At 39.6% G+C, this 23,877-nt stretch overlaps 1 long non-coding RNA gene across 1 annotated transcript; it reads left to right on the forward strand.

Moving 5' to 3' along the window:
• Window positions 1-1,079: 1,079 nt before the first annotated feature.
• On the forward strand, window positions 1,080-1,634 carry LOC117487688. Its single transcript, XR_004556428.1, has 3 exons — window positions 1,080-1,120; window positions 1,264-1,377; window positions 1,595-1,634. It is a non-coding gene; the product is annotated as an uncharacterized LOC117487688 (long non-coding RNA).
• The last annotated feature ends 22,243 nt before the right edge of the window (window positions 1,635-23,877 follow it).

Below are 23,877 nucleotides of genomic sequence, written 5' to 3' on the forward strand. Positions count from 1 at the left end.
TCATTGTAAAACAATGCAGGACAACAGAAAAAAAGTTAAGGTGTGAAGCTTAACTCTATCAAAAGATACATATTCTTAAACCTGATAAGGTTTAATTGATTTTTGTTTTAGAGTGTTGGATTTTAGAAATATTTATGCCTGTTGTTTAAACTCATTGCTTAAAGGCAATACATCATGGTTTCCCATAAATGTACATTTACAATTATGGATATGGTATTTGGCTTTTGCAATAGTTGATTAATCAACTACATTAGTGTTTTGTATACCATTATCAGAGACCAAACAACAAATTGCTCAAAAGCATTAGAAGCCTTTATTAAAGAGACTTAGTGCCGCCCACAGGAGATGCGAGCGGAGGACTGAGGAGGGGAACCGAGGAGAGAGGAGGGGAAGCAGCAGGCGTTTAGAGAAATGAGAACTCCTCTCCTCTGAGCGGTCATTTTAAAGAGACGTCCGTTAATGATGACAGGAGGCACAGCTGGACAGATGTGTTCATGACCACTTATATATTTAATTTTAATTCATTCACAGTGCGGTATGAGACAATAACAGGCTACAGATGCGGACATATACATACACACACACACACATATATATTTATATATATATTTATATAAATATATACAATTTCAGATTCAAACAAGTATGAGAGCACTCACTATCAGAGACTGGATATATCCCCCCCCCCCATATCTGCTTTCTTTTCGTACAGGATGGTACAGTGCTATGCTAATGGAGATAATAAAGGAAGTGTTAAGCTCCTTTCCTTATCGTCCAGAGTAATAAATAGCTCTTATCCTCGCTCCCACTTAGGTTATTTCGCTCAGTTAGGAATCAAAAAAGACTGAACCGCAGCCTTAGTGCAAGTGATCAGTCACTTTAGACACGATAGCAAAACAGTTGGTTTGCACGTATTGTAGTGGTTTAGTGACCAATTACTATATACTGTAGCTATGTGTAATGACATTAACTTTGCCCTGATGTGATAGCACTGGTGTTTTTGTTTTGCAGTGGGGGGCTGAGTAATCTGCTCTACCTGTGTTGTTTGCCTGACCATGTGCCCGCTGTCTTAGATGAACCTCGCGTCGTGCTCCTCAGAGTGTATGGTGCCATCTTACAGGTTGGTCTGTTCAGCTGTTGAATTACTATGGGGGAAAATATAATTTCTGTAGTCATTCTTCTATCATTATTGTCTGCCTGGAAGTATAAACTAAAGCAAAAATGTAATCAAACTGTCTTTCTGTCTGTCTTTCTGTGACACAGGGAGTGGACTCCCTGGTGTTGGAAAGTGTGATGTTCGCCATCCTGGCAGAACGAACTTTAGGACCAAAACTGTACGGCATCTTTCCCCAGGGACGCTTAGAACAGTACTTTCCGGTATAATACATGCACACACACATACACCGTACACACATTCATACATAACAAAATAATGTTTCAAAGTATTGAACATTCAGGGTTAAAATCTAATCTGAATTTCTATTGAACACATTCCTTCTACTTTGTAAGTAGTATGTAAATCCATAAAATACTTGAGCTAGGTCCTTAGGTAGAGGAAGCATTGGTATCATCTTTATTTTATCTGTTTTTCCAGAATACCCGCATGCGCACAGATCAACTTCCCGATCCTGCCACATATGTTTCCATGAAATGATCATGCCCTTTAACAAAGAGCCCAGTTGGCTATTTGGGACCATTGACAAGTAGGACATCTTGGTATCTCCTTCTTTGACTAGAACTATATGCTTTGGATGTAATGTCTTCTTTTTCCTTTAGATACATGGATCAAGTGATGAAGCTTAATTTTGTACGTGAAGCACATGAAATTAGACCTGCCTGCTGAGCTGGAGAATCTACCGTGAGTTGGGGCACAGGAATCAAATATACATAAATATATAAGCAATATTGTGATGCATTAAGTGACTATCATAAAGTATAAATAAAGCCTCAAAGTTAGGGTAAGTAGAGATGAGGAAAAACAGTGTGAGTGAGGGAGCAGAATCTTTTTCAAAATGTTTGAAAAATAATCACAATTCAAATAAAATACAATATACACACAAAAAACAACTATTGACAATTATAACTCTTGCAGATACCCATGTACGAGGACAAAAACGTCAATACAATAAATATCATATTTTTCTCTTTTTTTAAATCACAACTTAGCAGGAGGGTCATTGAACATGCAAACCCTCGTGATTCAGAGTTTTACAGTCAGTGTCAAACACTGATTTTGAGGGGAAGTAGAAACACGATGATGCAATCTCTATTGCTTAAGCCAAGTGTCAACAAGATGTTGTTTGGTCAGAGCCATCGCATATCATTTGCTGTAATTTACCCACTGTAAATACTGTTCAACTGCTCACACTGTATCTAGCACATGCATACCCTTATTCCATTGTCTTCACTCAATATTCTGTGCAATGACAATAATGTTGAACCTAATCTGATGTCATGTAGATTTTAGGAAGTTGGTCAGGTTAGCCTGTTACTACTGACGTTTAAGGACCAGCACCAAAAACCTAAAGACACAGTGTTTATTGTCACTGTTTGTCTATGAGCACATGTTTTATCTTTTAGATATGTAGCAGTCTCCCACTGACGTCTGACACAGTTATGAGACTTCAAGTCGCCATCTTCTTGGCTTGATGTAAACAATTAAATTAATCAGGAAAAACGCACCACTCCACCCCCCTCAGTATATTTCATATTGTAGTTACATCATCCTAAGCTTCTGGAGAATTGAATAACACTTTTGCCACTTATGAAAAAGTAGCTTTCTCAAAAATACACATAATGATCATATTGGGTGATCTTATGGGTTACATACATAGATGCTTTGAATTAATCAGTATATTTTTGCCTAGTATACCTCTTAACAGTACAATTTGAATGAATAATTATTAAAAATAAAATACCGTCATTGCTGCAGTGTAGTAACTGTAGTCTCTAGGACATCATGTTTTATATTCGCCTCATTTCTTTAAAATTGGTATTAATGATTAGCAAGTAACACCGCCTGCAAATGCATCACTGACAAGCTCCTTCTTTCCTCTCCCTTTCTCTGTCATCATCTACTCTGTTCATCTGACTCTTTCCTCCACCACAGTGCGCTGCTGGCCGAGACTAAATCACTGGTGGTATTCTGCCACAATGACGTCACGGAAGGTAAACTTTAATCCTCAAACTTCTAACTTTGGCTAATGGATCAACACACTCTCACTCCCTAAGCGTCCGGGAGCGACGCTTGGTCAGGGTCCCGTGGCGTCCAGTTGTGATGCGCCGAGGCTCCTTCAGCTTCATAAACGGACGCAAAGAGCTTTCAACTGATTGCAATGTATTCCCATTGGCGTCGTTATTTGACGCTTAGGGAAGCACGGCATTCGTTTGTGTCGGAGGCTGTTAAAGGCAATGTGAGCGTCCATTCCCATTGGATAACGGAGAATTGTACACCCGGAAGTAAGTATTCCCCTTACTGTCGATTGATTTGACAGTGAGATCTCCACTACTCATCAACTCAAAAACACCAGATTATCCTTGTTAATTAAACGACATTGATAGGTTTTAGTGTGTGGACAATGCTTTTGTCACGTTTTCCCCTTCAATTCTGAGAAACAAGTCGTTTTCTATGAGTTTTGGATGGCCGAAGACATTACATTACCCACAATCCTCTGTAGCAACCATAGACTGTATAAAACAATTAAATAATACATTATTCCGAGTGTGCTTGCTTTTCTCTTTGAAAGTCATCACATAACGGCATTGTAATACACGTTTCGGCTGCATTAAATATGACATATCTGCCGTAGTTAACTCTGGCCTGATGACAAGACTTCTAGACAAACAGGAACTGCCGCCAAAACTGAAAACTTGACGTGGATCTTAAATATATAAGCAATTAAACAACATCTTACATTTCTTTTCACACAATACGTCTCCTTGCAGTATCAACACTAATTCGGCTGACTTTTATATTTGATCCAATTGGTAGATAGGCTGCCATAACGGTGCACAGCTGATAGAAAGGGACACCTACTGGTTAAAGCACATTATTGCATTTTATAATTGTATTATTAGATATTAATAGGAGGATGTGCAAAACAGACAAACTAATAAGGCTTTATTTAAACATTAAAGAATACTTTAGGTTAAGGTCTTCTTTTGAATAAGAAAAAAGCTTTGGGGGTATAGAAGATGAATATGGAGGGATGAAACCCTCTTTGATGGTCACACATGCAGAGCACACAGCACACACAGTGAAATGTGTATCTACAGATAAATATTAAGCCTGACAAAGTACTTAACGTCTAATATATTGCTTTCCTGCAATGTTAACTATGTTTAAGCACTTATTTTAACTGATATTATACATATGTATTATACTCTTATAAGATGTATGTAGATAGTATAAGAAATGTGCAGAATATGACAATGTAATGTCATACACACATATTGGTAGATGTCTTGTAATGCACTGTTGAGGAACCTGCAACTCAAGTTTTGCATTCATTGCATAACTACACCGTAGTAGTGTATAATATGAATAAACCTTAGAAAATCTTGAAATCTTGAAAGGGATGTGCAAAATAGTCATTATATACAGTCTTTAATGTCAATAAACCTTAGAAAATCTTGAAATATTGAATGGGATGTGCAAAATAGTCATTATATACAGTCTTTAATTAACTATTAGTAGAGAATAACGACGAGTAAAGAATATACTTTATAGGGATCCTAATAATATCTAATAATAAAATTATAAAATGCAATAACGTGCTTTAACCAGTAGGTGTCCCTTTCTATCAGCTGTGCACCGTTATGGCGTAAATACAGCCTATCTACCAATTGGATCAAATATAAAAGTCAGCCGAATTAGTGTTGATACTGCAAGGAGACGTATTGTGTGAAAAGAAATGTAAGATGTTTAATTGCTTATATATTTAAGATCCACGTCAAGTTTTCAGTTTTGGCGGCAGTTCCTGTTTGTCTAGAAGTCTTGTCATCAGGGCTCTATAAATAGAGTTAACTACGGCAGATATGTCATATTTAATGCAGCCGAAACGTGTATTACAATGCCGTTATGTGATGACTTTCAAAGAGAAAAGCAAGCACACTCGGAATAATGTATTATTTAATTGTTTTATACAGTCTATGGTTGCTACAGAGGATTGTGGGTAATGTAATGTCTTCGGCCATCCAAAACTCATAGAAAACGACTTGTTTCTCAGAATTGAAGGGGAAAACGTGACAAAAGCATTGTACACACACTAAAACCTATCAATGTCGTTTAATTAACAAGGATAATCTGGTGTTTTTGAGTTGATAAGTAGTGGAGATATCACTGTCAAATCAATCGACAGTAAGGGGAATACTTACTTCCGGGTGTACAATTCTCCGTTATCCAATGGGAATGGACGCTCACATTGCCTTTAACAGCCTCCGACACAAACGAATGCCGTGCTTCCCTAAGCGTCAAATAACGACGCCAATGGGAATACATTGCAATCAGTTGAAAGCTCTTTGCGTCCGTTTATGAAGTTGAAGGAGCCTCGGCGCGTCACAACTGGACGCCACGGGACCCTGACCAAGCGTCGCTCCTGGACGCTTAGGGAGTGAGAGTGTGTTGAATGGATCAACCCTTAGCAGTTATAACCATAAGTCAAAGAAAGGCTTGGCTGTAGTTATTAATAGGAACTGCTCAAATTCATATGCATCTTCCTGTATTTGAAGATGAAGAATACAAAGTGGCGGTCGGGGAATAGCTTTTTAATAAATGGGAATGTCTCTTAGAATAACTACTTAATCTGAACTGACATATTAAAGATATGTGGAAAACTGCTAAATATACACATATATTTTTTCATCAATATATAATAGGTCTCAGATATATACAAAACATGTCTCTGAAGTGTTTGGCTCCAAATACCAAGCAGATCATGCATTGTAGCATCCCATAATCCCCTCTGTTTCAGCCCTGTTTCAAAAGTGCTGATTCGCTGTCTGTTACTTTAGATGAAAATAAGGAGCCACTCCCCACGCCCCTACTGAGATGTTTGGTTAAAAAGAGGGGGGGGGGGGGGGGGGGTAACCTTGGTTGGTGATTGGCTAATGGTTACTCAAGCCAAAAAATCGTTATGACATCATAAAGTGGCCAACATCTGATCAGCTCATTTTCAGACAGGTTTTTATATAAATGGATCAGGACAAAAAGAGAGCGAATCTTTTTTCCTGAAACTTTCAGAATCTCTTTACACAGAGGGGACACATGTTTATGTATAAAATACATGAACAAGTGGATTTTGCATAATAGGTGACCTTTAAGTCCAATCCTTCAGAGTCCCACAAAAGAGACTCACAGTGTTGATGTTTAAACCAAAAATATAAGGCCATCTCTTTTGGGAAATGGATACGCTCTGATCATACAGTGCCATCTAGTGGTTAAAATTGCTAATGCAAATGTTGTATTCAGATGGCAATCATTGATTTAAAAATCAGGCTAGATGAATAACCAGGCTACTGCTATCGGTACAACATAGGAGCTCAGTTTCAGTGCAGTTAAATAAATGAACAGAAACGATAACCATCAAAACAATGCACACAAAAAGGAAACATACATTTGAAAGCTCATTGAGGCAAGTTTATTTATATAGCACCTTTCAACACAAGGCAATTCAAAGTTATTAAGACATATTGCAGCAGTAACATATTTAAAAATGGCATTTTAACTAATTTCAAAGCAAAGATAATAAAACATGAATAACACAGGCACATGAATAAAAGTTACAGTGCAGTGTGAGATATGAATATATCAAGTAAAAGCAGCAGCAAAAATAATATTGAGATCTTCCCAGTGCCTGCAGAACAATATGGGTCAGTAAAAAGGACCTTGTGGTAAGGTGGAGTAGTGAGGGGAGTTAAGTGTCATAGAAGTCTCGATCACAGGAAGACAGCTGCAGGCTTTTTTTGTATCACAGACATAGGCCTCCCACATGTATCACATATTTATATATGTGTATATCTGTATTATAAGTAAGGTTTGAAGCTCTCTTCATCAGAACCAAAAACACAAAACCTCAAGGACTTATCAGAGTCTAAAGCGATCGGTGGTATTTACTAGACTTCCTGTTTCCTCTAAGTCTATCTCTTCCGAATGTGTGAGAAGATGAAGTCTGACACGCACACAGCCACATATGAAATCATTCATAAGTCTGAACATGTTTAAATAACACAAAGTACATAACCACAGACATTGTAAGTACCAACGTTTTAAGTTTTAAACCAACGTGCAATATGTCTAATCTTTGCAAGCAATTGCATGAATGTGCCACACTTTTATTAATCAAACTTTTACATTTGTGTGTGTTTTTTTGCAGTTAATATATTTAAGATGTTTAGAAGAAAAATCCCTCAAATTGTCTATATGCAAAAATAATCATGACCTTTTGCCCTTTTGTCTAGGGTTTGTGAATCTATTTCTTTTTATTTTGTGACCAACTTAATAATAATAAGGGACTTATATACACAGATACAAATTATATAGACAATATTACAAAAAGAAAAAGAAAAAACAAAGAAAAAATATAGGGAGTCCCTTTCCCATGCCACCCATCTTGCCATTTCACAGAAAATCCTACCTGATGTTTGGTGGCAATCGTCTGAGTTCATCTATCTATTATATTATACATTATTTATATTATAGCATAACCCCTAGATTCCACCGGGTCCGTCTGCGGCGCGTTACGGCTGCGCCACGGTTTTGGTCCAGCCTCCTCCGGCGTTATACCCTACCAGGCGCGTTTCAGAAGCATTTCAGAAGCGGAGCGTCTTGCCTGCCGGCTCGCAGTTTTTGTTGATTTTGGCATATTTCCTGGACAGGCTACTTTGTACAGACAAAGTTAATAATAACTGCAATATTCCAGTTATAAACTACATGAATCAAAGATGTGTTGCTGTATTTTAGTGGTAAAAAAATGCATTCATCATCATAATTATTATATATAATTTACACAGTGCCTGTAAACCGGAGGAGAATGCTGGCATTTCTCCTCCTACTTGAAAGACTACGGAGGGATAAGGTCTGCAAAATTTGTTTGTTTGTGTGTGTATATATCTATATATATATGCTATATATGCTCTGAACGTTCCACTTCCTGCCTGACCGACCTTATGTTACGGCTGCGCCGCGACAAAAATAGGATTCAATCCTAATTTTAGAGGAGCCCTGCGCCGAGACGCTTCTGGGACGCTTCTGAGCCGTAACGCGCCGCGTGTGGTGGAATAGCACCCATTGACTAGAATCGCCGCGGTCACCGCGGCGCAGCCGTAACGCGGCCGTAACGCGCCGCAGACGGACCCGGTGGAATCTAGGGGTAACCCCTAGATTCCACCGGGTCCGTCTGCGGCGCGTTACGGGCGCGCCACGGCGCTCACGGCGATCGCGGCCACTCTAGTCAATGGGTGCTATTCCACAACACGCGGCGCGTTACGGCTCAGAAGCGTCCCAGAAGCGTCCCAGAAGCGTCTCGGCGCAGGGCTCCTCTAAAATTACCCCTAGATTCCACCGGGTCCGTCTGCGGCGCGTTACGGGCGCGTTACGGGCGCGTTACGGCTGCGCCGCGGTGCTCACGGCGATCGCGGCCACTCTAGTCAATGGGTGCTATTCCACCACACGCGGCGCGTTACGGCTCAGAAGCGGCTCGGCGCAGGGCTCCTCTAAAATTAGGATCGAATCCTATTTTTGTCGCGGCACAGCCGTAACGTAAGGTCGGGCAGGCAGGAAGTGGAACGTTCAGAGCATATATAGCATATATATATATACACACACACACAAACTAATTTTGCAGACCCTATCCCTCCGTAGTCTTTCAAGTAGGAGGAGAAATGCCAGCGTTCTCCTCCGGTTTACAGGCACTGTGTAAATTATATATATAGAATAATTATGATGATGAATCCATTTTTTTACCACTAAAATACAGCAACACATCTTTGATTCATGTCGTTTATAACTGGAATATTACAGTTATTATTAACTTTGTCTGTACAAAGTAGCCTGTCCAGGAAATATGCCCAAATCAACAAAAACTGTGAGCCGGCAGGCAAGACGCTCCGCTTCTGAAATGCTTCTGAAACGCGCCTGGTAGGGTATGACGCCGGAGGAGGCCGGACCAAAACCGCGGCGCAGACGGACCCGGTGGAATCTAGGGGTAACAATTTATCCACATCAAATACATTCATAACATTTCATCTGTTTGAGCTGAATTGAGATTGACTCCTAATAATCTACAAATGCCCCAAGGTGTGCATATATGTACAATCTTAATTTACATGAATGATATTACCAGATCAGCAGCTCTTTTAATAGCCTCTAATGTTTCCCCCTTAGCCTTATTAGCAGAAGAGATTGACAGCTCTGAGATTAGTAGGTCATGGAAGGATGATATCCATTGCTTAATAAATAAAGTATGTGGGGGTTTCCATCGTATTACAATAAAACAATTTTAAAGGGTATGTGAACTCCAATAATCTCAGATACAATGTCAATAACTTGTTTCCAGAACGTTCTTACTGCAGTACATTCATAAACCATGTGTACATATGTGCCAATAGTCTGTTGGTTACAGAGAAGGCATATGGGGCTTGGAATCATCCTTAATTGACAGCATTTTTTTCTGGTTGACAGGTAATATCTGTGTATCATTTTATACCGTATCAATTGGTGATTGTGGTTACGTGATGTTAAGGAGATATCTTTCCATATTCTCTTCTAATCGATAGTCTGCGTGTAGTTTTTTAGATCTGCGTTCCATACTGCAGAGATGCCAATATATCCAGTTAGTTTATCTTGCAGCTTTTTATATATATATGAAGTAATGCCGCTCACCCTGTTTGAACTTAATATGACCTTAACTAATTGATGTGTTGGCAGAGGTTGATTCCAAGGAACTCCATATGTGCGCATGGCAGTACGTAGTTGCAAATAGAAAAAGAAAGAAGAGCCAGGCACATTATACGTGTCTTTCAATTCTTGGAAGAGTTGGTTATGTCAGAAAGATAATGTATTCCTCGGGTTTGCCATTGTGGGAATTTAATTGCTTTTGTTCCAATACGTAATAACAGGTTATGAAAAATTGGTGTGTTACTATGCCAATCTACAGACCAATTGCACAATTTCTCCACATGTTTCCACACTTTCACAGCTTGGCCAATAATTGGTCCAAATGTATGCATACAGTCATATGGCGACATGGCAGAAGAATAAGACATCACCAAGTTTAAGGGGATAGACTATACTTCTTTCAATTTTAATCCAAGGTACATTAGTGCTTTCATCAATCCAGTTTTTCAAGGCTCGAAGCGTAAAGGAATAATAATAAAGCTCGAGATTGGGAACCTTGTTACCTAGTGCCTGAATTGTGTGTTTTTCTTGCCTGAAATAAGACATTCCCATCAAAATAAGCAACATAGGAACCATCAATCTGCATGAAATTAATTGTTTTACAACTAAACTGATCCAATGATTCCTCGTTTTAGCTCGTAAAGAAGTACAAAATCCAGAGCAGAGGGAGGTAAGTGTGTTTTTTTAAATATCGTATGATAGAGCCTGACCGAAAAGCATCCGACCTATATTGTATATTGCATAAACTGTCTTTCTTATAGTTTGTCTGTTAGAAAGAACCCGTTTTTCTGCTCAGTTAATCATTTTCAATAACAAATTCTAAGAGTCTAATAAAATAAATGTGAAAATTGTATCTATAATGGTATTAAAGGTATCTTCCTCAGTGGGGCTTTATTAGGGAAGGTTAAATCATGCACAGTCACCACGTTAAGACTAATAATGATTTTTTTTCACAGAATATGGACACTGGTGAAGACCTGAACTATACAACAGTGAATATTCAGCGAAAAGCAAGGAGAAGAGAGCCGGAGCCTAATGTTATTTATGCTGCCACCAGATAGGAAGCAGCTGGAACTGATGCTGCTTTGGAGCTTGTGTATGCATTGTAGAGGGTGGAATAACCAATCATGCCAAATATTACATTTTTCAATAAAATCTCCAAGTGCTTTTCCAATGCAGAGCTTTTTCTTTTTCCTAGTCTATTATGTAGAAACAAATATGTTATAATAGTGATAGTTAAGTTGATGTTTGCAGCAGTGGGGTAGGGGGGATGAGTGAGGTATCTTGTTTGACAGGAAGAGAGTGTGAAAACCATGAGGCCTGTTAGTTTGAAGGTCTCTAAAAATAAGATCTGAAAGGAAGCAGATGTACTCGCCGAGACATTTCAAATCTTTTAGAGGAGTGTCCAATATCACAACTGAAGATTTGGACTTGCAGACAGGTCTAGAGATGGGTCTATAAAGATGCTACAAGCTCTCGGCATCTGCGACACATTGGCTAATCCATCAGATCATGTCTTGGAACATTCAGATTGGGTGGTATAATATTTCCCTGGCCCTCCGTTTTGAGGCTGCTTATGATTATTTATGAACTATGTATTTGGCTGTCATGTGGAACCCTCCAGTGTAAGTAGATAAATGACAGATGATTTACCCGCAGTAAACTCATCCTCTTCGTCCTGACAGTGGCGGAGCTGGGGGGTGGCGGCCACCCCCAGCTGAATCTTGGCCACCCTATTGGCCACCCCAAACACCACGGGGGCCCAAATAATTTTAGAACATTAAGAAAAAAAATGTTAAGTAACCTTTCATCATTCATCAATAATTAACATTAATATAACGTTATATTGATAATGTACTCACTAAACTTACAATTCATTTAACTTATTTTCTTCTAAAAGTTAATTATCCAAAGCCTCTGTACACCCCCTTCTATTTACATGTAATGGTTTGGTCCCGCCTCCGCCTCCAAACGGCACTTTCTAGCAGAGAGTGAGAGCATGCGAGTATGGATGCTAGTACTTACGTGTGTAGTATACCATGTCTCAACGACTCACAAAGTCAGGCTTTCAAAAAGAAAGACAAGAGAGAGGGACTAAAGGGCGACAGTATGTCACCCAGTTTTTCAAGAGAAAAGGTGGGTGTGGTCCATGAGTGGTGGAAATTAGTCTGTTAGCTAAGCGTAGTCCATTGTAAATAATAATTTTTATGTTTTTTTTTTTACTAAGCTGACAAGGGACTGTTAATATCTATAAAGAAAATGCAGAGGTTTTTAATTTCAATGCTCTTTTAGCTGACATTTAATAAATGCAGGTACATTTTTAGCAGCTATTCATACTAAATCAGTTGTCCCTCCCCCTGGTGCCAGTCCCAACAGATCCATCTCTAGGCTCAGCAGCCCGGACCGTCTCCACAGCAGCGTTAAAAAAATCTTGGAGGTGGGCGTATCTGAGGCTTGGGGATTTTTTTGCGATCAACCAATCACATGAATCTCCCGCCCGCGACATACGAAGCCAAAAAGCCCGAAGTAAACTGGATATAAACTCCCCAAAACAGGCGAAAACATACCACTGTCTCTGCCACCTCCCTCCATGCCTGGCTCCTCCGGTTTATATCCCGGTAGGTCTGGTCATAAAGCACCGGGTGATTGATTCGCTACCGCTAATTTCTCCTCCATTTTTTGGAATATGAGGAAATGACCTGCGGTCTGGCTCTCCCAGCATACACGCCGTTTGATTGGCTAGAGCTTGAACTGTCAGATTTGCGTACACAGGATTTGATTGGCTGACGCTTCCTCCTCAGCTTCAAAAGTTGAACATTGTTCAACTTTGGATCTTGAAAATCCTGAGAATCTCCGCTCGCCTGCCCACAATGCATTTCGGCGAAAGCGAAAAAAAGTGACGTCACCCCATTCAAAGTGAATGGGCAGAAGCGTTTCAAGATTTTTTAACGCTGCCGTGGAGACGGCCCGTCCCCCCATAAGGCTGAACCTGAACCAGCTTTTCTCCCAACTGAAGGAGGTGAGCAGCATTGTATTGAATGTCACTTAACATATCTGAAGGGAGACTGGAATACAAAATATATATATATATATATCAAAACAAAAAGCTAACATCTGTTGGAGCAGAACACCTATTGGGTGGCTGAGAGCCCCCCCTCTGCAATAACACTGTACAACAAATCACCTCTGGCTGGAAGAGAACTCTCTGCTCCATAGTTTCTCTAGAAATAAAACCACCTTGTACATTTTACTCACACATAATCTGTTTCATATTTAATACTCCATAATTCCATATATTTTGAATATATATATATTTGTATATTTGTATATATATATATATATATATATATATAATATCTGTATGTATATTTTCTATTTTGTATTTTGACATGTATATTTTATATTTTATTTTATATTTTATTTTATTTTATTTCTATTCTTGTATATTTTGTTTTATTGTAAAATGCCTTTTATGCTGCTGTAACAAAAACAATTTCCCAATTTGGGATCAATAAAGTACGATCTATCTATCTATCTATCTCTGCTGCGCGCCGTTCGTTGGATGAGGCTGATCTCTATTTAATAAAGAAAGGAATTGAAAACACCGGAATCAAAAGTTATAACAATTATCTGAGTTTACTCTGGTAGGAAACAAAACACGTATACAAGTTTTACAGAGTACTCCAGACTTCAGGTTTGTGATGCGGTTTACAGGTAGACAGACCAGCTTTCAGAAAACGAGAAGTACGGACTTCAGGTTTGTGATGCGGTTTACCGTCTCTAGACCAGCTTTCAGCAAACCAGAAGCATTTTACACACAAAAACAACAGTATTCATATTCATATTTTGGGGCGGAGATGTGTTGACTTCTCCCTTCCCCTTTTACTCCAAAGTGAATTAGAGAGTCCGTGGGGAGGAGCTGTGTGAGCTGCTCACATCCCCCAGGTGTTTTTACTGGTTGGATTCACTTCTGGTCGGGTTCAATACAGCGAATCAGAGTTCTGACCAGAACGTGAGATTCTAAGGTTCCACAAGGTCAAAGTCAATCTTATCTCTGCCCCGATATCCACTCCCTTACTTTCCCATGGAATCTTTCACATAAACTATTCTTTCTCATACAATTAAACCTTGTACACAGATATAATGATGCCCATAAAGAACCTTGAAAAGAATATGTGTGTGTGTGCTGGTGAAAAGGGAGGTGCACGGGTGTGTGTAACAGGATCTCTGGGTCAGTGAGTTGTAAGTGAGAATATAATTTCTATATATGTGATTACTTAAAACAGTTCAAACAATACATGTTTACTTCAATACAGTTTAGAATCATATCTTTTTACTTCACATCTCATTTCAATTATACATTTCAGACACAGTATTTTCCCACATATTTACGTTATATTTATTTTTTATTTATGCATTCATGTTGAGAATGTTCCATTCAAAAATGTTATTATTAAAAAGGCATTTACACCGTAAAAGATGACTATTGAGATCTATTGTCAGGAATGTTAGTCTTATATGTATGCTCCAGAGGGCAGGACCTATAAACACATTTACTAATAGCATTGTGAGGCTGAACAAAGGGTCCTTTTGACTACGTAAATGTAGTCTTTTAAAAAAACAAAAACATTTACTGACTTTTTTAGGATAGCTTAAAGTAATGTTGTTAAATTACAACCGGGGGCCTTACAGGGTTAAGGGCTATTGTTTATTGTTATTTACTTTAAGATGTTTATTCTTAACCAATAATTTAATTTAAAAACTCTTATTTAAAGGATGTGTGTGTGTCTCTGTATTCCTGATGATACACTGAGAGAATGAGCTCATAGGGCTGCTGATCACCATAAGCTAAACAGTCTGTATATTGCATTACATTTGTATAATGTAAGCTTCGTTGTTACTTTGCCTGTGGGAATAAGAAAAAAATAGTTAGATATACTGAATATTATTTGATCTATTCCACCACTAGCTTAATCCCAAATAATGTAGAGGTGTGTTGTAGGTGCCTTAAATAACCCCTTATTTTATAGTGAGATGTATTTTTATGTTCATATAATAGTGATTTCAATGCCACCCCAACATGATCACTGGTTCCATCCTGGCCACCCCACTGACAATGTCCTGGCTCCGCCACTGCGTCCTGAACATCCTGGATGTTGCCTCTTGGGTGGAGGTTGATGCAGCGTGTATAATGCTGAAGACCTGTTACAATGCCCGAGTCAAAGAGACTTGGAGACTTTTCATAACGCTAGTAGTCATTGCTTTAACACTGTACACCCATCAACCATAACATTATGACCACCTGCCTCACATTGTGTAAGTCCACCTTTTGCAGCAAAAACAGCCCTGACCCGTCAAGGCATGGACTCCAGTAGACCTCTGATGGTGTGTTGTGGTGTCAGGCATTAGGAGGTTAGCAGCAGATCCTTTATGTCCTGTAAGTTGTGAGGCGGGGCCTCTATGGATCGGACTTGTTTATCCGGCACATCCCACAGATGCTCACGGTGGCATTTTATTAAATTTGGCCCGGTTGCCATTTTGTTTTAGTCATTTTAAGGTCAAATTTCTTCTATTTATTTCCCTCAAATCAAAATAAGGGTGTTTATAAATCACTACACTCATTGTTAATGCATTCCATGGGTCATTATCTTTTTTTAAAAGGTCACCTATTATGCTAAATGCACTTTTTGATGTCTTTTATACATAAATATGTGTCCGCTGTGTGTAAGGAGACTCAAAACTTGTCCGAAAATACAACCCTCTCTCTTATCCTTCTTACCCACATCTCTAAAAATGCGGGTACAATGGAGCTGATCCAGATTCGATCCAGATTTGACGGCATAACTAAAATGTGGGCGGGCTTTACATTGAACTCCTGGCAACCTTCCGCCCCAACCTATCATCCCCATATACAGTCGACTAGCTGAATCCCCTCCTGCAGCTGTGTGTCTGTGTATTCAGCAGAATTTCTACGGGAGGGACTTAGAGTAAAGTTCTTATATATATATATAATACATACAATGGCACTGTTCTAGCAGTAAACACTGAATAAAGAACATGTCAAGCTATGTGCTGTATCAGGAACAATGTGCGACGTGTTTTGGAAGTACTATGGTCTGTGTTTACATTAGCAAGCATCGCTAACACTCAGAGCTAACGCTGTACTGGAGAAAATATGTTTAAAGAAGCCGGATATAAAAAAGGTACTTACCTTGTGGTAAACCCACGAGAGAGAAAGTGTTTGAGCTCCATACTGTTTCAGAAATAATGCTTGATTTCGTTTGGAACATAACATGGCGTTTAATCACGGCAGCGTTTAGCTGAGTTTCTGCTGGTAGACAGCCTTCTCTTCACAGAGCTCACTGCTTGAATGCCAATAAGAAGCAACAAATGCTACAGTCAAATTTGTGTTGTTGTGTCCCTGTTATTCATCCATAGCCAAGATAACTAAAGTTTGTTACTTCATATCAATTGAAACCACAGTTTTTTTAGATGCATTACAGTATTTATTTTGTTTCTAGGTCTGATTACCCCAAGCAATTTATTCATTGTCATCATTAGCATGTGGACTATTATCTCAACATTTGTAGCCTGCAAGATGGTTTTCAGTATTCAGTCTAGAGAATATTTTATGATGTACATTTACAGTCCACTTTAGAGCCGTCTGATGATATATGACATCTTGATGGTCAAAGCTAGTAATAGTTCTGTGCATTTATTTTACGTTAGATCAGGGATTAGATACAAAAATCGGTAACACTTTATATTAAAGTGGACCTATCATGCTATATTTGAATAATATAGTGTAGGACCATACCTATACAAGGCATATTTATCCTTTTTCTTTTTCAAAATACCAAACAGATCATGCATTTTAGCCATGCCTCATTTCGCTCAATTTGAAAATGTTTAGCTTTGTTTTTGCAAGGGCTGATTCTGCACCACCTACAGGCCTGGCATATGTACTACAGCGTCTCCAGCGCTTTCGAACGGCAATGGCCGTGGCTGTCTCCTCCTGATTGGTGGAGTTGGCCCAATAGCCGTAGCGCCACTGTCCTGACGTCAGGACAGTGTTCAAATCTGGATCAGTTTTTATCAGATCCGTTGCAGCCCCTTTTTTAGAGATTTGGGTATGGAGGAAAATAGAGAGGGTTGTGTTTTCTGACACTTGGTGAGTTCCCTGGAACACCGGGGACACATATTCATGTATAAAAGACGTACAAAAGTGCATTTTGCATGATAGGTCCCCTTTAAGGTACACAAATTAACCATCAACTAGTTCATTAACATGCATATTAGCAGTATATTGGCTCTTTATTAGTCATTATAAAACACCTATTAATGCCTTATTCTGCATGACCACCATATTCTACAAGTAATAGGCCATTAGTTGAGAGTTTTTCCTCAATAACCCTCTAATTAGTGCTTATTTATTGCAAGTAAGGAAGTTGTTGGACATGAGTTTTGGTCTTAATATGCGCTGCTCAATATGGGCCTAATAAGGCAGTAGTACCACAAGAATAGTAATTCTCCCATAATAACACTTAACAAATATGATCTCTTCTTATGTAACAAGACATGAAACTATAAGTGTTAATTGTGTTAACAGCGGGGTAAAAAGGCTAAAAAGGCTCCCGTGTATGAATCTCACCATAGACATTAATGTCTAAAATGCGATTTTTAATTAATGTCTATGGTGCTATTTTATGCAACATTGCATGCTGGCTAAATATACTGTCTATGCCTGCTGTCCATTCAAACGAAGTAAATTGGATATAAACTCCCCAAACAGGCGAAAACCTACCAGTTTCACCCACTGTCTCTGCCACCTCCCTCCATGCCTGGCTCCTCCGGTTTGTATCCCGGTAGGTGAACAGAGACTGATCATATAGCATTGGGTGATTCCCTACCGCTACGATGATTTTCTCCTTCATTTTTTGCATATGAGGAAATGAACTGCGGTCTGGCTCTCCCAGCATACATGCGGTTTGATTGGCTAGCGCTTGTACTGGCAGATTTGCATACGCGGGATTTGATTGGCTGACGCCTCCGCCTCAGCTTCAAAAGTAGAACATTGCTCTACTTTTGCAGTGAGCACCGCGAGAAAAGCTACGCTTTGCTCCCACAATGCAGTTCGGCTAATCGTGACGTCACCCCATTCAAAGTGAATGGGCAGAAGCGTTGAAGCGTCAATGCACGCCGCCGTGTGTAGGGGCCGTAAGAACATGTTCCCTATTTTAAAGTGAAGTCTTGTTCATAACCAATAAGCGAGTTTGACTCTAATTGACCTGAACAGGTTCCCTATTCTAAAGTTGCCTCCTCTTCACACTTTGTAAATACATTATAGCACACAACTACTGAAATTAACCTCAACAGTACATGAACAAAGTAGGCACACGTTGAAATATCGGTTTTATTAATGAACCACTAAAGAGAGGTTCAGACACATACCAAAACATGTCAAGTTTCTCCAAGGCTGAGAACACATATGCAGCCTGTACTTTTTAAATAAAAACAGATTTTTTTTTTAACAGAGTTTATGTATTTGTGATCATACTGTGGGACCTGCTTGTATGTACTTACACAATAGGTGTACTGTTCTCTCTATGTGTTGTACTGTCTCAGTGTGAACATAGATTAAACAGCCAGCCAAACTGTTTTGAGAGCCAGGGAATGAGCAGCCATGCTCTTTTATTGACTTATTTGCAGCCCACTGACATTCAAACGGAGTGAAACTATACAAAAAGAAGTTACAAGGCACAGGCACTCAATGATCTCATACATGCAAGTGTAACATACACAGATTAACATATTGGACCGCTAAGCGTAAACAAGGTAAATATAGCTAATGCTAGCTGTGTAATAAGCATGTGTACAGGCTAGCATGTATGCTAACGCTACCGTGTATGCTAACGCTAGCGCGAATGCTAACGCAAATGCTAACACATTTTCTCATTGTGTTTAAACCGTTTAAAGGGGACCTATCATGCAAAATGCACTTTTGTACGTCTTTTATACATGAATATGTGTCCCCGGTGTTCCAGGGAACTCACCAAGTGTCAGAAAACAACCCTCTATTTTCCTCCATACCCAAATCTCTAAAAAAGGGGCTGCAACGGATCTGATAAAAACTGATCCAGATTTGAACACTGTCCTGACGTCAGGACAGTGGCGCTACGGCTATTGGGCCAACTCCACCAATCAGGAGGAGACAGCCACGGCCATTGCCGTTCGAAAGCGCTGGAGACACTGTAGTACATATGCCAGGCCTCTAGATGGTGCTGTTGCTCACAGAATCAACCCTTGCAAAAACAGAGCTAACATTTTTCAAATTGAGCGAAATGAGGCATGGCTAAAATGCATGATCTGTTTGGTATTTTGAAAAAAAAAAAGTATAAATATGCCTTATATAGGTATGGTCCTACACTATATTATTCAAATATAGCATGATAGGTCCACTTTAAACATCTCAATGTCATCACATAAACACAATACATGTTACTAATCCTTACAGTGTAAGTGTAAGGATTACACATACACTTACAGTCATTGCTTTCTGACGGACTTGACCCTTTACTCTTCAGGTTGCATAGGGAATATTAGTAGCAGTTGATGGATGTCTACTGCCATGCTATTCAGTTCACTTTCTCCTACTTCCTGTACCCGGTTTCCTGTCTAACCTTCAGTACACATTTTACAAATATATAAATGTGCAAATATGAAACATACAGTTCAGCTACCAATATCAACTTGCTATTGGTAGCTGAACTGTCAATACCCTAAAACATATTCTTCGATATAAACACCTAATTTTGAATTATTTAGACACAATTAACACTTATAGTTTCATGTCTTGTTACATAAGAATAGATCATATTTGTTAAGTGTTATTATGGTAGAATTACTATTCTTGTGGTAGGCTACTACTGCCTTATTAGGCCCATATTGAGCAGCGCATATTAAAGGACCTCGCTCGCTCTCAGCGGAACAACAGTCTTATAATGGCCTCGGTGCAGCCGTATATTTTATACGCTAACTAACCGAACTGTACCTACAACTGTTGTTATCGAAGAGTAAGTTATTTTTACCTGTAATAAACTACTACTGTTTGATGAGAAATCAAATCATGGTTTGCTATATATGAATGATATGTTATAGGAGCAAATAATTCAGGGAAGAAAGGATAGGCCTACTAAGTATTTCCATCAAACTCTATTTTTAGAAATGTACAAAATGAACATGCGTAAATATACATATATACACTGTATATCATCCATTCTTCCCCTTATAGGCGTTTTCGGCATCTTGCCTATCGCAGCTTTGTAAGCAGCTGCCGGGTCTTTTTAGGACGAGCCATCAGAGTGGGTCATCCCGTGTGTGTGTTGTCCGCCAGATACGCCAGGAGTTTCCTGATCTGGCTGGACGAAATCAAATGCAAATCACAAAATATTAGAGAAACTTAGTTGTTTTAGATTCGTTAGTAGTAGGAGTGTGGATCTATCTAATCCATCTATCTAATCAACACAGTAAGCTTGCCAGCTAATATGCTAACCTAGCTTTCTTGTTTACCTTGGTAGCAAACACGATATGAACGGTAGCTTCGGAGGAACGGCAACTATAATGTAGTGTAATAAAACTACTATGAACAAAAGCTAGTGGTTCATATTAGGCTAGCAATAACGTGTTTATAATTGCAATCTTATATGGGTAGTCTGCTACGTTCGGTCATTCATTGTAACTGGCATGAATACATTGTTTTCCGCTAGCATGTATAGCTAGCCTCGTTAGCTATACATGCAGTATGTACATGTACTGTCACAATGTACGGTAAATCACCCGGAGTATACTGTATGAGTATTCCGTGTGTGACTGCAGACATTCTCCTGCCATGACAAACATGTAAGGCCATCTGCTGACATTGTAGTTGATATATTTAAACGCTAGCAACGTCGTTAGCCCACTAAGCACTGTGTCAATGGCTTGTTTAGTGTAATAAAACCACTATGAACAAAAGCTAGTGATTCATATTAGGCTAGCAAGAACGTGTTTACAATTGCAATCTTATACGGGTAGTCTGCTACATTCATTGTAGCTGGCATAACAAAAATGTTTTCCTGAGCAAACCCATGTCTAGCTCCGTTGGTTAGCTTGGTAGCATACACGCTACGCTAGCTATAATATAATTACGTTTCGCGACTGACCGTACGGTAAATCACCCGGAGTATACTGTCTATGAGTATTTCGTGTGTGAATGCAGACATTCTCCTGCTATGAGATACATGTATGTAAGGCCATCTGCTGATATTAGAGTTGATATATGGAAACGCTAGCAACTTAGTTAGCACAGTTTACACATTTAAACAGTCTTGTTTGATAAATACACAAATAACAATGCAAACTTACAGGTTGTGTACCCAAATCTTCCCCTGCTCCAAACGGTCCAAACAAACTAGGAATAGCATCGTCCTTCAGTTTCAAATGCTGTGCATATCCGGCCTCAAACTGGGCAATGTTTTGGAAGCTTTCGTCTGTGAAATGCCGCGCACACAGTAACGTTCTTCGAACATCTGAAGGAACAGTGTTAAAAAGACATTTCAACCACTGACTTCGTTGTGGTTCTTCCGTCGGTAGGACAAACAGCTCAGATTTCTCCTCATATTTCAGGAAACAGGTCCTTGGCATTGGCATGACTGGATCGATTGTGAACTGAACCAGAGCTTCCAACAGTAAATGTTAGGCTGGCAGAGGGTGCGGCCAGCGCCGCTGGGTGTGGCCATAGCTCTTCCGGATTGGTCCATTTTGTTCCGGGTACCGCATGACATCATGCCGTACCCGGAAGAATCAAATGGACAGTGACGTATCTCCAACGAGGCGTTTTGGGGAGGTATTTTCTGTGTTAGAGTTTTACTCGCTACAGGGTGTACTTTGAGGGTTTTGACTCTGCACACCGTTTACATGCATAAAAACCTTCATAACACACAAGGGGACGGGTAATAACCGGAAAAGCATGACATGGGCCCTTTAAGACCAAAACTCATGTACAACAACTTCCTTACTTGCAATAAATAAGCACTAATTAGAGGGTTATTGAGGAAAAACTCTCAACTAATGGCTTATTACTTGTAGAATATGGTCATGCAGAATAAGGCATTAATAAGTGTTTTATAATGACTAATAAAGAGCCAATATACTGCTAATATGCATGTTAATTAACAACTAGTTGATGGTTAATTTGTGTACCTTAAAGTGGACCTATCATGCTATATTTAAATGATATATTGTAGGGCCATACCTATATAAGATATATTTATACGTTTCTGTTTTCAAAATACCAAACAGATCATGCATTTTAGCCATGCCTCATTTCGCTCTATGTGCTGTTTGCTGTCTACGGGTCTGATTCTGCTGACCACGCCCCCCTGTAGGAGAGGGGAGACGTGCTCTGATCAGCTGCTGGGCTGTCAGAAGAGGGGGAGAAAAAGAGATCTCCGTCCTCCGTGTTTTATTATATAGAGTCGTTATTAATTTGTTTTAAAGCTCAATAAATAACAAAGAAGACCTTTGACCTTCACTTTTCTAATTTTGTCCGGAAGATTTAAACTTTAACGGACATCTTGACCGGCGAAAGAAACTGAAACTGAAACTCTGCCGCACGGTCCCCTCGTTCCTTGGAAGAGGCGGAGAGGTGGGTGTTTGTCATCTGCTGGTGGACTAACCGGAGAGAATTACAGTGCTTGCATCGATGGGGAGGGATTGCATTGAATTAAAGCAGCGGGAGCAAACGCTTGCCTCGGGGAGGGAGAAAAAAAGCCACAGCGGAGAATAAACAGAAGGGTAACCATGGTAACTATGGGCGGGAAGTCTTCTTCGCTGCTTTTGTGGCAGACTACAGCGCCACTTACAGGCCTGGCATATGTACTACAGCGTCTCCAGCACTTTCGAGCGGCAATGGCCGGCCGTGGCCCAACCCCACATTCCCCTGATAGGTGGAGAGTTGGCCCAATAGCCGTAGCGCCACTTCTGTGACGACATAGAAGTGTTCAAATCTGGATCAGTCTGTATCAGATCCGTTGCAGCCCCTTTTTTAGAGATTTGGGTATGGAGGAAAATAGAGAGGGTTGTGTTTTCTGACACTTGGTGAGTTCCCTGGAACACCGGGGACACATACTGTATTCATGTATAAAAGACGTACAAAAGAGCATTTTGCATGATAGGTCCCCTTTAATATAAAGTGTTACCCAAAATCATATATTAACGTTTTGTTGCGTCATTTCAAATGATCTGAAGTATGAGTTTAAGGCTCACATTGTGAATCAACACGTGTTCAGTGTCCCCTCCTCTCTCTTCGTTTAGAGCCCCCTCACTGGAGCACAGTTCAGTTGCGGACTGACAGAGCTTCAGTCACACGCACCATGAAGACCTCTACCTTGATAACAGCTTTAAGTCTCTGTAGTTTTTGTGAGTACTGCCTTTGAATTACTCTCAATGGCATGTATATATTTGGTGATTTGAGTCCACTTGTTTAAATCCAAATGTACTTTTTCATTGAAATGTCGCTTTTTGTTTCAGGCTCGACTTCTGTCCCGGTTTCTGTGGAGGTGCCTGGTGAAGATGCCACACTGACGTGCGCCAACATTTCCAAATTTGAAGCCAATACATACTGGTTCAGACTGGTGAACAGAACCGAGGTCAGCTGTGTCGCCGTGTTGATTACAGCGAGGTTTCCTACTGTGATGGAGTTCAAAAATCTAAATATGAGATGACATCCAACAAATCCAACCTCTTTCTCGAAATCAAACAAGTGGATGTATCTGACTCTGGACTGTACTTCTGTGGATTAAACATAGCTGGGATTCCATATTTGAGCACGGCACGTTTGAGCATTACAGGTAGGATTATTTAAAAACTATTCTCTGTTGTTATCCTGCTTAAAACCACCTGCAAGTGGCTTTTATCATTTTGATGTAGACTAAATGTATCTT

The sequence above is a fragment of the Trematomus bernacchii genome, unplaced genomic scaffold (assembly GCF_902827165.1).
Source record: "Trematomus bernacchii unplaced genomic scaffold, fTreBer1.1, whole genome shotgun sequence".
In the NCBI taxonomy this organism is placed as follows: domain Eukaryota; kingdom Metazoa; phylum Chordata; class Actinopteri; order Perciformes; family Nototheniidae; genus Trematomus; species Trematomus bernacchii.